The sequence below is a fragment of the Cibotium barometz genome, chromosome 13, assembly GCF_041138505.1.
Source record: "Cibotium barometz isolate CiBa-2024 chromosome 13, ASM4113850v1, whole genome shotgun sequence".
Classification (NCBI taxonomy): Eukaryota; Viridiplantae; Streptophyta; class Polypodiopsida; order Cyatheales; family Cibotiaceae; genus Cibotium; species Cibotium barometz.
In genome coordinates this window covers 39929218-39944626 of record NC_141058.1, presented here as the reverse complement: position 1 = coordinate 39944626, position 15409 = coordinate 39929218, and the positions used below count along the sequence as shown (strand labels likewise).

General features: G+C 40.3%; 1 pseudogene across 1 annotated transcript; it reads left to right on the top strand.

Annotated features, from left to right (window-relative positions):
* Window positions 1-4517: 4517 nt before the first annotated feature.
* LOC147632674 (IAA-amino acid hydrolase ILR1-like 4) lies at window positions 4518-6856 on the top strand (annotated as a pseudogene). The gene is made up of 5 exons (XR_015267180.1): window positions 4518-5486; window positions 5670-5795; window positions 5900-5941; window positions 6254-6386; window positions 6488-6856. The product of XR_015267180.1 is annotated as an IAA-amino acid hydrolase ILR1-like 4 (transcript).
* Window positions 6857-15409: the final 8553 nt, after the last annotated feature.

Here is a 15409-nt window from a genome sequence, read left to right as displayed (position 1 = left end):
TTTGTATTAGGCTTAGTTTGCATCCATTGCATCAAACAATGCAAAAGAATGTAATTTTTAGTGAATGTTAGCTCTCTTTAGTGTTAAACATAGAACTACAATCATTAATTTTAGCTTAATTGTGTGTTTTTTGTTGAAATTGTTTGCATTATAGTGTTAGCAAGCATTAGGAGTAGCTTAATCTTTCAAAAATTTTCTTAAAACCATCAAAAAACCCTTGAATTCGACTAACTTCTCTTAATGGACTAGTTTTGTCATTAAGAGTGATTAATCTTGTTCAAGAGGTAAAAAATTTAGAAAATGTACTAATCGGGGTTTAAATTGATCATGTGAGTAGTCGAAATTAGTGTTTTTAAGTGTTTTGAGAGCATCTAGATGCATCAAAACACCTAATTACATCAATTGGAAGAATTTGACTCTCTTTGCTTAATTTTTCCTTAAAAGAGGAGACCAAAATTAAGAGTCTAATTATAGGACTTGTCTCCCACTCATTCTTCTAGTGTGTAGAACTTAGAAGAAATGATCTCTCTCTATAATTTATGTGTTTGTAACTTCAATACAAATTGGTAAAACTTCTTTTTTTTCCTTTGATTGAAACATCCACAAGTGCATATGTGCTCTTCTGTGATGAATTTTCACCGCAACCATATGGATGTCCTTATTTTTATTGTTTCAAAAGAAAGGCTTCAAATTTCTTGAGCAGGCAACCGCACTTTTATATCTTTTTCTATTGCTCTCATTTTGACTCCCAAAATACTAGAAATGACAAATCTAGTAGAAGCTACAATAAGAGGGGAAGAGATTCTCTCTCTCTCTCTCTCTCTCTCTCTCTCTCTCTCTCACACACACACACACACACACACACACACACATACACACACAGGAACGCACATGCTTGCATACACACACAGAGCTTTCCTCGGCATCTCTATTAACCCATTCCTAGGGTTAACAAGAGCTACTGCCATTATTTTACATCAAGGACTCATAGTGGATACACCAAAGGGTCATACATTCAAGATATGAAGCAATGGTATCCAAAGCTACAACTTTGACAGGCGCAGTCCCAAGTGATACACTTCATGGATATATTATGAGAGAAGTCATTGTAATAGCATTAGGCCTCTTATGAGCCTAAAGTGCCCAATCGGCCATAGTTTAAGTGAGTGTGAACACTTATGGCCATGTAAGTGAATATCTCTCATAATACAACATACTCTCCCATTGTGTAATTGAGTCTTGCTCTTGCTAATCTCTCTCCCTAATGCATGCTATAGTGAGTGTGTGTGAGTGAAGTGAGGTGAGGGGAGAGACGAGTACCGGTAGTGCAACGCGACGGTGTGACAACACTCGTAGGCGCGATAGAATTGCTTCACAAGGAGTTGTAGAGCTTGGAGACCTCAAAGGTTACAAGCTCGGCCATTGGAAAGATCCTCACGATAGTTACAGTTCACCAGGTAATCTCTTGTTGGGGGGTTAGGGTGAGCATAACATTTTTGGCACAGCTGTCGAGGAGCCATCCCTTGGCTTTTTTAATCATTTTTCCTCTAATCTGCACATTACCCATCGCCCATTATCTGGATTAATGGTTTTCCATGAAAAAGATGTGGATTTTGATGGTGATTTGTGTGTGATTTGGTATAGAATAGCTCTCTTTTTTGTTTTTGTAAAGAATGTTGTTTGCTTAATTTGTTGTTTTTTTTTGTTGTTAATGCCAGGTTTTTAATGTCCTTAGGGTTTGCACATAGTTTTTATTAGGCTTAGTTTGCATCCATTGCATCAAACAATGCAATAAAATGAAATTTTTAGTGAATGTTAGCTCTCTTTAGGGTTAAACATAGAACTAAAATCATTAATTTTAGCTTAATTATGTGTTTTTTGTTGAAATTGTTTGCATTAGAGTATTAGCAAGCATTAGGAGTAGCTTAATCTTTCAAAAAAATTCTTAAAACCATCAAAAAACCCTTGAATTTGACTAATTTCTCTTAATAGACTAGTTTTTGTCATTAATTTTCAGAGATGTAGGTGTTGCACAAATGAAACGGCAATGCTGCTATGTAACAATCAGAGTTGCATTGTGATTACCAAGAACCCAATGCTTCATGCTCGCACAAAGCATGTCTACTACCCAACGACTAGGAATTGAGCAAATATTTTACAAACTTGGCTCGTGGGAGACATTTGCATGAGCATTATTTTCATCGAACCAGTGTTGGACTAAAGAGATAGCTCACCTATGGGTGTTCATTGAGGAGGGGGGAGCATTTTAGCAATGATTCACCCTAATGTTGTTACTATGGGTGATGGATGTGCTCTATTTTGTAGGGGGGCCTATATGAGCAATAGCAATAGAAGACCTGAGCACCCCCATGACTCTTGTAGTCTAATATTGTCCTAGTCAGATGGTATGATCATTTTAGACCGAATTGGATGGTATGAGCAGTGGGTCATTTTGCACCAAGTCGTGGGTTGGCCAACATGGGCGACCTATGTCCAAGACGACCATTGGGCAATATATATAGAATACTTTGAAAGCCTTTGTTCATCATTGAGTTCGTTGTGGTTCAAGCACTCTTGTAATAAGCAAGATATCCTCCATCAAGAGTTTGTCCAAATCATCATCATTCAGAGCTCCTTACATGGGGCACAAGGGTGGGCGAACAATCATTAGTTTGTAATCAAAGTTTGTAAGCAGTAATATTGTTTACTCTCCACTTCTTTATGTAATTTGGTGCTTTGTATTGTGAAGATCCTTCTTTCTCTAGTGAATTACGCTATTGTGAAGATCCTTCTTTCTCTAGTGAATTACGCTATTGTGTTTTCTTACATGAAACTCTAGGACTATGCTCCTCTCAATCACATAATTCTAATCATTACATACACATTTCAACACTCCTCCTAGTTAAATCCCAAAAAAAGTAGAAAAACACATTCAATTTGAAACTATTCAAGGCATGCTTCTCTCTCATCTCTCTCTTTCTCTCTCTCTCTCTCTCTCACACACACACACACACGCACACACACACGCACACACACACACATACAAGCATGTCTACAAGAATAACATTATTTCATCTATGGTGGGGTGTCACACACATCTTTTCACATCTTAAGAGATGATAAAGCCAAAAAAAATTTACAAAAAAAACACATTTGATTTGAAACTATTCAAGGCATTCTTCTCTCTCATAATCATATAATCTCTCTCTCTCTCTCTCTCTCAAATAAAGTCATGCCAAAGTAGCAATGTTACATGATTGTAATCAAGAATTGTCTCCCACTCTTTTCTAGTGTGTAGAAGACATGCTATCAACTCTCTCTCTCTCTCTCTCTCTCTCTCTCTCTCTCTCTCTCACACACACACATTATAGGACTTTTCTCCCACTCTTTTTTCTAATGTGTAGAACGTAAAAGAAATGATTGTGGTGTTTTGGGGCATAGGATTGATAAATGGGTATTCTCTTGCATAGGGGTAAAGGGGACTTGGGGGGACTAGTTGCTGGGGAGACTGAGAGAAGCAAAGGGGGCAATTAATCTAGTCTTCAAGCTTGTTAGATATAGCTGTCCATGGGATATTTGGAACTCTAGAAATTGGGTAGAATTTCAAAAAGGATGTGCTGATGTATAGATGTGTGCATCAATGCTGGTCTGTATATTATGTAAATAAGATGAATGACAATTCATTTGTAGAGGTAGTGTAGGCTTTGTAGGCTGGGATAGGATCAGCCACTTTCAAGCTGTTGACATGATTGCACATACTAGGGCAACCTAACCATTTATTGGCATGTGGCAAGGATATGCAGGGAAAGACTTGAAGGAAAGCTTACCAAAGTTTGGACCTAAGACTTAAAGATGGTATCTGAAGGAGAAGCAACTGGCTCATAGCTTTTTGGCCTTGGTAGAGAATCCTATTGCCATGAGACCTGATGTGAAGATTTGGACCAAGAAAGAGTTCATGGAGGAATAGACTCCCAAAGGATGTACTATTGAGTCGTTGTTTGTGTGGCTAGCTTGCAGCTGGGGTATCATATTCCTTGGGAGCACTCATCTTTTGTTTGGGAGGAGGAGAGGTGGGATCAAATTTGCGACTTACTTAATAGTGAACTGGGATAGGATTGGAGTGACAGTTTGTAAAAAGTTGATGTCTGTAAATGCCTTCGTGCAGCTTATAAATATAATTATGAATAAAGCAACTTAGAAGATCTCACTCTCTATAATTTATGTGTCACTCTCTATAATTTATGTGTGAGTGCAACTTGAGAAGAAATTGGTTTTTTTTTCCTTTGATTGAAACATCCACATGTGCATATGTGCTCTGTGCTCTTGCGTGCATTAAAAAAGGGCTACTTTGAGGAATGAAAATGGCTTTAAATTTCTTGAGCAGCAATGGCACTCCTATCATTTTGACTCCCAAAAGACTAGAAGAAAGAAGCAGATCAAGTAGAAGCTACAGCAAGAGGAGAAGAGTCTCTCTCTCTCTCTCTCTCTCTCTCTCTCTCACACACACACACACAGGCACGCGCGCTCGGCTCCTTCCCCACCTTGCGGCTTTTTCACATACTCCTGCTGCGGCTGCTGTTGTTGCGCATTGGCTTTTCCACACACTGCTCCTGCAGCTGTGTTCACTTCACGCACGTTGCCTTTTGCTCCTGTTGCTGCTGCAGAGTTCACATCACGCACGCTTTCAGAATACTAGAAGAGTGAGGCTACAAAATACTATAAAGAGAAAGGCGGCAATACCTCAAGCTCATTCATGCACACACCATTTCAAGATCCTACAAGAGTGAGAGATTTCGCAGCAACTGAGCTCTACTCACATTTCAGAGCAATCGGGCCCTCCTAAACACCCAATTTCAAAGCTTTTGAGCACCACTGCAACATAGCAATTGAGCAAAATTTGGACCCAATTCCTTGACAATTGAGCCCACTTATAGTGTGCTCAAATGGGCAAATACCACAATATCCAATTCCTTGACAATTGAGCTTATTCGCATTGCCCAAATTTTCCAGATCAGAAAGCTTTTTTAACCAGCAATGGTTACTCCCTCACTCTGCCTGCTGCCCTGCCTCTTCTATGCCCAACAACTGCTATTACTCACCTTTCTTCCCCTAGCATCACCCATGTACCCAGATACTGACCCACAAGCAATCAAATGCTTAACACCTGATTATGCCTCGTTAATCCCATCATTTGGGAGGCAGCAAAGGGGCCCAAATCATCCCTAATCCCAATTGAAGAGATTTCTAGTATGGCCAGGGAGCCAGCTTTCATAGACTGGTTGAGGGCTATGCGGAGGAGGATGCATGAAAACCCTGAATAGGCTTACGAGGAGTTTTACACCAGTTCTTTGATAAGAGATGAGTTGGATAAGTTGGGGGTTAAGTACAGGTGGCCAGTGGCTCACACCGGTGTAGTGGCCTTCATTGGAACAGGCAAACCTCCATTTCTGGCCCTCAGGGCTGATATGGATGCCCTACCAATCCAGGTGATTAAGATAAACAAGCCCACTTTTCCATTTGATATGAAATCTTGGGTATTCTCTAGCTTAAGCAAGGATAGAAGGGGTCAATTAACCAAAGTTCCTAGCTATAATCAAGTTAATCTAATTATCTAATATCTAGCTTATCATGGGTTAGCTGAGTTGATTGCTTCATTTGCATATGCTCAGGAAGCCGTTGAGTGGGAGCACAAGAGCAAGATACCTGGGAAAATGCATGCATGTGGGCATGATGCACATGTAACGATGCTTCTCGGTGCAGCCAAACTACTGCTTGGACATCGCGAAAAACTGCAGGTACAAAATTTCCTGTCTCACTCCTATTAATAACCTACAGTATTATGTAGGGTGCAAAGATCCCCATTTGATTACTTGTATGATTGTCTTCTCTTGGTAAATAGGGCACAGTCATATTGATCTTCCAACCTGCCGAGGAGGGTGGAGCCATATCTCTCTCTCTCTCTCTCTCTCTCTCTCTCTCTCTCTCCCCCCAAGACTCCTGGTGGCACTTTGGGTGTCTGTATCCACTACATGCTTAGCCTCTCCACATCTGCATGTAGGGCTTTCTTAGATAGCTTCCACTCCTCTTTTATTCGAGTTTTGTCATATGCCATTGTGCTTGTTTCATTGATGATGAATTACCATGGTCCATAGACCCTTGTGGTCATTTTTAAGAATCTCTCTCTCAAAAAAAAGAAGTGTGCATTGCAGCAAATGAACACAATATTTGATTGAATATAGGCTTGGGATTGCAGGTGGTATCGGTGACCACCATCAATGGGGGTACTACATACATACAATGCGATTACAGACTCTATTGTGATTAGTGGCACATTTCGAGCTTTTACATACAGAAGTTTTAACATGCTGAAGTGCAGAATAGAAGAGGTGCTTCACGTTCAATCCAAAGCATTCAAACTTTTTCTTCCCAGCACATAATTTGTAGCAAGTGTTGTTCTAACTCAGTGCTTTATTGCTGTTGATATCAGATAGTAAGAAAGCAAGCAGGTGTTCATAGGTGCCATGCTGTCATAGATTTTTTGGAGAATGACTATCCCTTTTACCCCCCCACAATTAATGATCACAAGATGTACAAACATATACACAATGTTGCAGCTGATGTAGTGGGTGAACAAAATGTGAGAGAAGTGGAACCTTCTATGGGGTCAGAAGATTTCGCCTTCTTCGCAAACACCATTCCAGGGGGATTTTTTTTCATTGGGATAAGCAACACGACTTGTGGGTCGGTTCACTGGCAACACTCACCTTACTGCTTTTTGGACGAAGGAGGCCTTCCTCTTGGTGCAACCATGCATGCAGCTACTGCTCACAGATACATTGAACAAGCTGCTGCAAATAACCTCTCCTCTCAAGGCATGTGCACTATCATCCTCAACAATGTACTTGTTTTCTATATGTTTATTTGCAACAAAGGTTATTCTTAACACGTCTTTACTTAACTTGCATATACAGGTTGATGTAACCATTCAGCTAAAGATTCCACTTTAAGGGCAGACAAATTCTTTACCGATTGATTGTGTAACTCCAAATGCTTCCACCTCAAGGGTTATGGTTCAATCAGCTGCAGGAACCTCTTCTGTAAAGATATGCAGGAGTCGCCCAATGGGATGATGAAGTTCACATCATGCAGACTGGACTGGTTCTCCATCCATGGAAGGCTTCACTTTGCCTCTTCATGCAAAACCCCAAAAGATGGTCTCTCACAGTCTTCGTTGTAAATATTTTTGTGAGGTCCACTTGAAATTGTAGTATGAGAGCAACCACTACACTTGAAAGTTGGGAACCTCCCCCATCCCATCCCATCCCATCCCCCCACCCCCTCCCCAAAAAAAAAACCAACCAATTCCTGGCCGGAAAGTCCGAACCCCCATTCTTTGCCCCAGGAATGGGGGATTGGGGAGGTTCCCAACCGTCATGGACGGCACGGAACACATAATTCCTGAGCCATTATTGGAGGAGCCAGTAAATGAATTCTGATTGGAGGAGAAAATTCACCTCAATTTTCACGCTGCCGAATGCCAGCCCGAATCCGTGCTTTGATTGCTCGAGAGGCTGGAACTCTCACCCTGATGGACAACAATCAAGAAGCTCATTCAAACACTTCCATGTTGAGTGTCTTCACGTGTTAATACATTCTCATGCTACCTTAAGAGTAACACAACTGACGTTATAACTTGACAACATGTTAAGCCACATGCCACTGCTTGAACAGCTACAGCTATGTTTGGCTAAATGTTCTTGCTTGGATTGCTCTAGCTAGCTCCAAGACTCTAATGATTCCCGATTCAGTCGGTGCCTAGCTGTAGAATGCATATAAACATCCGTTCCTTCCTATTATTTGGCTGCTTCAGGTCCATAGGCTGATTCCCTTGCATAATGTGGGTGTAATTTTTCAGAGCAATAGAGTTTGAATTTAGCACAAAGGATATCATGGAGTCCATGAAGAATTTGGATACTGTTCTGTCATCCCACTGTGATGGGTACTTTAATATGCCCCTTCCTTTTTTAAGTATACAATCAGACAAGCAATGATCAAGGACCCGGATTGATCCATCCCCTGTAAGAGCAGTGCTTTATTAATGAACAAGTGCTCAACTTGATTAAGCAAAGGCTTGCATTGAGCTCAAACAGAACCTCTGTGGATATAAAGAGGTACCTGCCATCTTCTTCCCGAAACAAAATCCATATGCTGCTGTTTATGCACAGCATGCTACCAAGATGAGAGAGATACAGAGAATTGACTCTAATACTAAATGCAAGGCCAATTGCACTGAAATTTTAAGGGATAAAAATGTATACATACATATAAGACGACTCACACAATCATTTAAACCCAGGAACAACCGAAAAACAGCTCTACAAGAAGTACCACAGTTCTCGCTGCAGCACTCGGGCACTCCGGGTGTGTCTGACTAGGGCTGGTTGAACCAGTCTACCTACTGCACCACCCTTGCATGGTCTACTATGTGCTTCCCAGCCTGAACACATGCACATGTGAACAAGATGGTGGCTGCCATGCTTGCTTTGTTGTCCCTCTAAATCTTTGCTACATGTTTTTTCTTTTCCCTTGTCACATGCACACCTGTTGTATTAGGATGCCACGTGGACATTCTTGCTAATTAATACATTAAGATAGCTTTTGGAATTGGCCCCATGCATTTTGTGAGCCCTTGTTCAGGGACCTGACTCTAGTCAGTGTCAGGTCATTTGTGCAAGTCCCACACATGTCAGATGTAATCCACTTGTACGTCGTAGCAATGCACTCATGCCCCAGGCACTTATATGGCCTCTGGTCAAGTGCCTGGAACAGTGGTCATAGTCACTTATATGGCCTCTGGTCAAGTGCCCGTAACAGCGGTCGTAGTCACAGTTGCTTTTTGACAGGCGTCATGCCTATTTTTGGGCATTTCCGCTGTACAATACAGCCACTTATTTTGAATGACCATCAAAAAATAAGGCAAATTGTGGAAAATGGGCATTGCTTCTACTAAACCCGTTGCGTAAGGGTGACCCAGCCCATCAAAATTCATTCTTGATCATAGTCATCCAAAATGTTCATCCTTGGTCATAGTCATTCAAAATGTAGATGTCCGTCCGTCAGCGGGCACTTGCCTGAATGGCTCAGTTCATCATGACCCACCCTATCCAAGAGGTTGTAGGTTCAAGCCCTGACGCCGTAGGGTTGCTGGTGTGAGTGGTGGTCTCTAGCTAGGCTACATCCCCTTGAAAGGGGGATTTGGGGGGGAAAAAATTGTAGATGTCCACATGTGTGAAAGCCTTGAGTCCTCTAAAGGACTAGAGCGGGCATTTGAGGGGCCATGGGAAAAACTCCTATGGCTGTACGACCAAGGCATGGCAATCGGCCGCCTGAAGAGGCCCTGCTACATAAGATGCCTATACTACATGCTCATTCTCGCATCCCATCATCTGTGCGTTGCAGCTCCAGCCAGCAGGCAAGCCAACGTGCATAAATGCAAGCAAGGAGAAGGTACACGAGCAGTGGTGTTGGTGCTGTGGTGTTTCTCCTTTTTCTTCTTATTTTACTGTCATGCTGCGTCGGTCCAATCAAGAGGACGCGTTCAGGGGACTGCGTTCATTGGACTGCAACATGAAGAGGCAACCCAAAAAACTACCCAAGGCTCCGTAAACAGACCTAATGCATACACACTTGCCCCAAATGTGTGTCCTAACAAAATTTGTGTCCGGTGGTGGTGTAATACTCATTTGGTTTAGTTGGGGACTCCCAAGCTTGATTTTTGGCGGGCACCCTTGCCCTTCAAAACGACAGGTTTCGTGAAATATAACAACTTTTTTTTGTATTTCAGTTTCATTTTTTACGGGCATTTTAAAAATTTGCAAGTATTTTACGGCCAAAAAAGCTCAAAAATGAGCGTGACGCCTGTCAAAAAGCAACTATGGGGATGCCTAGCTAGACTACGTGAGTACCATGCTAGGTACCGTGGGAAAACCTCAAAACCTCCAAGTTCGTGCTGCAAGTACCTCTACCCCTAGCAATCCTACTCTCCCTCACGAGGATTCTCCATCCCTTGTTGTTGTGAAACAATCTCAGTAAATCTACGCACTCATACAACATCTATTATGATCCCGTGAAGACGCAGAGGAGGCTAAGCATCAAAGAGCGATGGAAGCCAAAGACTGTCACCAAGAACGAGAAGCACAATAGTTGCTTAAAGAAAAGCATTTCCGAGCTTCCAAAGGACATCCCAAGTAGCAGAGGAACAACATCAACAAGAGTAGGCATGCATCCTTACACAAGCCCATCTGTCACCATCAACATCCTCATCAAGTACTCTTCTCGAAAAGATCTAGTTTATTAAGTATGATGGTGAGATGGATCCTAATGTTTTACATTCTCGGTTGCTTCAGTCTTCTTCTTATTTTACTATTGTGCGGCGTTGGTCAAAAATCATGCTTGCTATACATATCAGGGAATGCTAGTCTTTGGTGGCATGATTGGTCAAGTGTCCTATTGAATGAATTTTCCTACAAGGCTACTTATGAGTGGCATAGTCTTGAGGAGGGGTTGAAGGTCCATTTTTTACCTCCTCAAAATCTATAGGATCACCCAGCTGACTTTAATTATAAAAGTCCAACAAGGAACATAGGCACTTTCTTGTATGGCTTGAACAACAAATCGAGTAGGATGTCCGAAGTCTTTGTCTGCTACACTAGCAGCTACTACCGTGCAGATTGCCCAGAACATGGATAGGAGGTACAACCATGGCAAATCAAAGACTACCCAAGCATACAAAACCAAACCCAACCTTAATGGAAGTAATAAAACAAATTTGATGCATACACACTTGCCCAAATGTGTGCTCTGTTATGACTAGTGTGATACTCATTTGGTTTAATTGGGGATGCCTGGCTAGATTGTGTGTACCATGCTAGTTAATGGGAACTGTGGGAGAGACGCCACACTAAATACTTGTGACACTACCTAGTATTAGATCTTGCCGACCATGCTAGTGTTATTGGTAGTATGCCATGCTAGATGATTGATATTGTGGGGGATTTCCATGTTCATACTAGTGTTGCTAGTGTTATCCGCTATTTGTCATTGTCAAGCATTCGTGTTAGGATTAATTGATGGATTTCAAGCATTCATGTTAGGATTAGTTAATGGATTTCAAGCATTCGTGTTGGGATTAATTAATGAATTTTAGTTAATTGTGATAACTTATACACTTGGAATGTCTTGATGAGCATAGGAGCATAGGTGATTGGGGTGCAACAATGTGAGGTTACCGACTAAGGTGAAGCTCAGTTAAGGATTGGTGAATGTGTAAACTCATCGACATATTTCATAAAGTATTATGGTTTAGATTTATGCCTCCTTTTGTTTTAGATTTATTATACTTTAGATCTATTAAGGGTTTAAGATTTAAGGACCTATTTTAGCCTAAAACTAAGGGGTTTGTAGGGTTAAGAGAAAACACCTTGATTTGGAGTTAATCTTGTGAAATAATGAGTAGTGATTTTGCTTAAGGATTTAATCATGATTATGATTGCCAACTTAGTTAATGATTTTAGAACCTTGAATTAAGTCCTTAAAGCTAAGGGCTCCATGCTTTCAATTACTTAAGGATTGCTTAATCATTAGGACTTTAAATGATTAGTTAAAATTGATCATATACGATTGATCTAAGGTGCTTATAGGTTCAAATCTTAACTTTGGTTGATTCTTTCTTTAATACACACCCTCTAGGAGTGATTAGAGAATATTAAGAGGAGATTAATAAATTATAAATAAATTAAGGATGGACTAGGATCCTCTTATGACTACTAAGAGGGCCCTAAAGTCATTTCTCATTGAAGACTACAAATTTGCTTAATATGACTCGATCCTCAATGTAGATATGATTAACAAAAATTAAATAATAAATTAAGGATTTGTTGAGTTTAAGGGCATAATACAAACATAGATAACTTAGAGATCAACTCTAAAATGGTTGTTTTACATTTGAAGTGCTTAATCTGTTAAAAAACTTGCTAATCATATTTTAGACAAGATTAGGAATTAATTAAGAAGGAAAAAAGGAAATTCTTAAATTTTAGAGTTGATTAGGGTCCTTTAGGATTGGAAGAACCTTAAAATATAGTCTCCTTGACCAAGAAATCATTAAAATAGGTATTATTAAAGAAAAGAGTAGTTAAAAGATTTTCTACTTTTAATTAAGAGAAACTCAGGAAGATTAAGGACTTTATGAATGGATTAGGGTTAGAGGAACCCTATGAGGTTAACATCCTAGAGGATCAAACTTCCTTGCTTACCTAAAAAGGATTGTACTCTTTAATATTAGAATTTAATCAAGGTAGCATCATATAGCTGAAATGCTAATCTAAGGTTGGATAGAGACATAGTTTAGGTCAAAAAGGGAAGAAAGCTTAAAAACACTTTTGGTAAAATTAGACCCTCTAAGATAGGATAAACAAATGAAATATTATAAGCTTGAAAATTAGGAGTTAAACCTTTCTAAGAACATGCACCTTCTATATCGATCACAACGTAAATCTAAGCTTTATTGTGGCAAAGGATGGAATCACATCAAACCCCTCTAAGGTGAAACCAATAGTAGAAGGGTATGAGCCCAAGTTAGTTAGAGAAGTCTTGGATTTCAAATCCTTATAAGATGGTATAGGCTTTTCAAGGACTATGCCAAGATAGACACGACTCTTACTGCCTTCTTAAAGAAGGACGCTCCATTCCAATAGACTCTAAATTGCCAAAGCACATTTAATAAGCTAAAGCTAGAATTGGTGTTAAATCATGTACTAAAGTTAGATTAAGCACCTCATGAGAAGAATTATGCCACTCATGATCCAAAATTACTACTTGTGATAATGCATGCAGTGAAAATGTGGACACATTATATGCTTAGCCAAAGGTTCACGCTTGTGACCCATCATAAAAGTCTCAAGTGGATCATTACTCGGTCAGACTTAAATATGTGTCAACGTGGATGGATGGAGACTCTGCAAGAGTTTGACTTTAAAATAAAATGCAAGCCAGGAAAGGAGAATGTCATCGGTTAGCATGAAAGCTTCTTTGTTTGATGTATTCGTGATGTCAAATCTATTACTAGATCAGATCATAGGACTAATCTCTAGGTATTTATTCTTTGCTCCTATTATCAACCCTTATAAAGCTCTTTATGGTTGGGTGGGTGGTTGTTGCAAGATAAGGGGCACCACTTTTGACAGTTGGGTGCCAACCCTTATAAAGCTCTTTATGGTTGGGTGGTTGTTGCAAGATAAGGGGCACCACTTTTGACAGTTGGGTGCCCTGACGGTAGCCTAAAAATAGGCATCTCCACAACTTAAACGTCCAATTTCTCATGGTTCTGTTTGGAATTTAGTGGCATGGTGTTTGGGGCACATTCTGTAAATAGTGGGTATTCAAATGGAACCCCCTAATCGGAAATCCAAGTTTTTTAGGGAAGTTTTCATTGCATAAAAGTTTCGGTATTCGCACTGTCCAACTTTCTTTAGGGAAGGTTTCATTGCACAGAAGTTTAAGTATTTGCACTGTCCAACTTTCTTTACTATAGTATATGTCATACATAAAATGCTTAGTACTTCTGCACATCCAAAGTCCAATGATCATCCCAATTAGTACATGCAAAGAACACATTGCATAGAGCTTAACTAGATTTATTACAATTTTTTAGGTGTTTAACTTTTTTTTTAAATTTCACCACTTTATATTCTAAAGTAGTATGTGATTTTCTATTCAAGATCTTGGAAAATGTGAAGCTCATCATTGTAGATCCAACGGTAAGAAGTTAGACAAATATGTCTAGAATGTGGCCATATGGTCAATTTACAATTTTAACGATTGGATTTCCTTCAATCTTCTGTAGAAAATTCACTCATCGTAAACATAGCCATAAATAAAGCTTGAATTAACACAAAAGACAAAAGCATTGCACCAAAATTTTAAGCGATCAAAATGTATACATGCATATAAGAAGACTCACACAATCATTTAAACCCAGGAAGAACCAAAAAAAATCTGTATAAAAAGTACCATAGTTCTCTCTGCTGCACTTGAGCACTCTGCACTCACATCTCTAGCTACAATATAGCACAAAATTCATAAATTGGGGGGGGAGGAGGGTTTGTCTAACTAGGGCTGGTTGAACTAGTCTACCTACTGCACCACCCTTGCATGGTCTTCTATGTGCTGCCCACATGCACATATGAACAAGATGGTGGTTGCCATGCTTGCTTTGTTGTCCCTCTAAATCTTTGCTACATGTTTTTACTTTTCCCTTCTCACATGCACACCAATTGTATTAGGGTGCCACATGAACATTCTTGCTAATTAATACATTAAGGTAGCTTTTGGGCCCCATGCATTTTCTGACCCCTTGTCTAGGGACCTATCTCCGTCTAGATCTAGGGTCAAGTCAGTTTCAAGTCATTTGTGCAAGTCCCAAACATGTCAGATGTAATCCACTTGTAAGCTATAACAATGCACTCATGCCCTAGGCAGTTATATGGCCTCTAGCCAAGTGCCCAGAATAGTGGTCATAGTAGTCACTTATATGGCCTCTAGCCAAGTGCCCATAATAGTGGTCATAGTCACTTATATGGCCTCTGGTCAAGTGCCCGGAACAATGGTCATAGTCACGATTGCTTTTAGACAGGCGTCATGCCTGTTTTTGGGCATTTTGGCTGTGCAATACACACACTTATTTTGAATAACCATCAAAAAATAAGGCAAATTGTGGAAAATGGGCATTCCTTCTACTAAACCCATTGCTTAAGGGTGACCAAGCCCATCAAAATTCAGCCTTGGTCATAGTCATTCAAAATGTAGATGTCCCATCAAAAACGGGCACTTGTCTGAATGGCTAAGTTCATCATGACCCACCCTACCCAAGAGGTCGTAGTTCAAGCCCTGACACTGTAGGGTTGCTTGTGTGAGTTGTGGTCTCTAGCTCGGCTACGTCCCCTCAAAAGGGGGATTTCAGGGAAAAAATTATAGATGTCCACATGTGTGAAAGCCTTGAGTCCTAGGGCTACTAACAATGTGAAGGAAGAACTAGAGTGGGCATTTGAGGGACCATGGGAAAAACTTTAAATACCCTATGGCTGTACAACCAAGACATGCCAGCATTCTTTTGTCCATTTTAACCAATCGGCCTGTGCCCACTTGCCTCTCTGGTGCCTATATATGAGGCCACATAAGATGCATACATGCTCATTCTCGCATCCCATCATCTATGTGTTGAAGCTCTAGCATGCAATCGAAGGTGCATAAATGCAGGCAAGGAGAAGGTACATGAGCAGTGCATTTGCAGCCACCGTAAACAAACCTAAAACAAAGAAATGCATACACACTTGCCCCAAATGTGTGTCCT